We start from the raw sequence: 1,472 nt of genomic DNA, 5'->3' as shown, positions 1-1,472 counted from the left end.
GGACAAATGCACAAATTGCTCATTTAACAATTATTCAGCCATGTCTGATATTAGTCAAAAACATGAAATACTGATGTCTATTTATAATAATAAACCTGCTTTTGCTCCCAGAGAGAAATCAGCAAAAAATCCCCAAAAGAGCATAAGATAATTTCTGTGATTTGAATTACGCACAAGATGATTTTCTGTGATTTGAACGAGATTCTGTGACATCACTTTGTACCCTTTTCAGATGAATAATCACATGATTAAAACTGTACCTCCTGCCTTGATTTCCTTGATCTGAAACCAAATAAAAGCCTGGGTTTTGGCTAGTTCTTGATGCTCAGTCTGCAGCAGAAGAGCCTGCGTGGCAGTTTGCATCAAACTTGTGTGTCTGTGTCTTTGTTTCTATATCGTCTCTCTTTCACCTCCAGACATCCCTCCTTTGTGAAGCCCACCCCTTAATCGAGGCAAGACCCCGACATATACCAAATAGAAAAGTTGCTGGATAATATGGTATTTCTATTTCCAACTTTCTGAGGAAGCACCATACTGTTTTCCAGAGTGGTTGAACCATTTTGCATTCCCACCAGCAATACAGGAGGGTCCCAGTCTTTCCACATCCTCACCAGCATTTATCACCCTCTGCATTTTCAACTTCGCTATTATTGCTGGTGTGAGATAGTATCTCACTATTGTTTTAATTTGCATCTCTCTAATGGCTAATGATCGTGAACAATTCTTCTTCCTGAATGTCTTCTTTGGTAAACTGTCTGTTCATGTCCTGTGCCCATTTTTTAATTGGGTTACTTGTCTTTTTCTTGTAGAGGTATTGTAGCTTCCTATAGATTTTAGAACTTAGTCCCTTGTCTGATGCATCATTGCAAAAGGTTTTGTTTGCCTTTCTGTTGGCTCCCTTTGTACTCTTTTGGTGAAATCCTTTGATGCACATCAGTTCCATATTTTTAGAATGTCCCAATCATCTATTCTGTCTCCTTTTGTTTCTGTAATTTTCACAATGTTTTGTAGTCTGTGTGTGCCCAGGATAAGAGCCCTTAAATGTGTCCCTATTTTTCCATTGATGACCTTTGTAATTCTTGGATTTACATTTAAATCTTTAATGCATATTGAGTTGGTCTTTGTATATGGCATGAGGTAAAGATATTGTTTCATTCATTTGCATATCAATTTCCAGTTATGAAGCCCCATCTGTTGAAGAGACTATGTCTTCTCCACTCAATGTACTTTGGCCCTTTGTCAAAGATCAATTGGCTACATGTGGATGGATTAATTTCTGGATTCTCAATTCTGTTCCATTGATCTATGCATCTTTCATTGTATGAGTACCAGGCTGTTTTGACCACTGTAGTCATTCAGTGAATTTTGAAATTGGAGTGAGACACCTCCAACTATGTTCTTCTTCTTAAGCAGTGCTTTGTTTATCCTGGGTCTCTTTCCTTTCCATATAAAGTTTACATTTCCATCTTGCT

The sequence above is a fragment of the Chrysochloris asiatica genome, unplaced genomic scaffold, assembly GCF_000296735.1.
Source record: "Chrysochloris asiatica unplaced genomic scaffold, ChrAsi1.0 scaffold00124, whole genome shotgun sequence".
In the NCBI taxonomy this organism is placed as follows: domain Eukaryota; kingdom Metazoa; phylum Chordata; class Mammalia; order Afrosoricida; family Chrysochloridae; genus Chrysochloris; species Chrysochloris asiatica.
Note: the sequence above shows the minus strand (reverse complement) of the source record.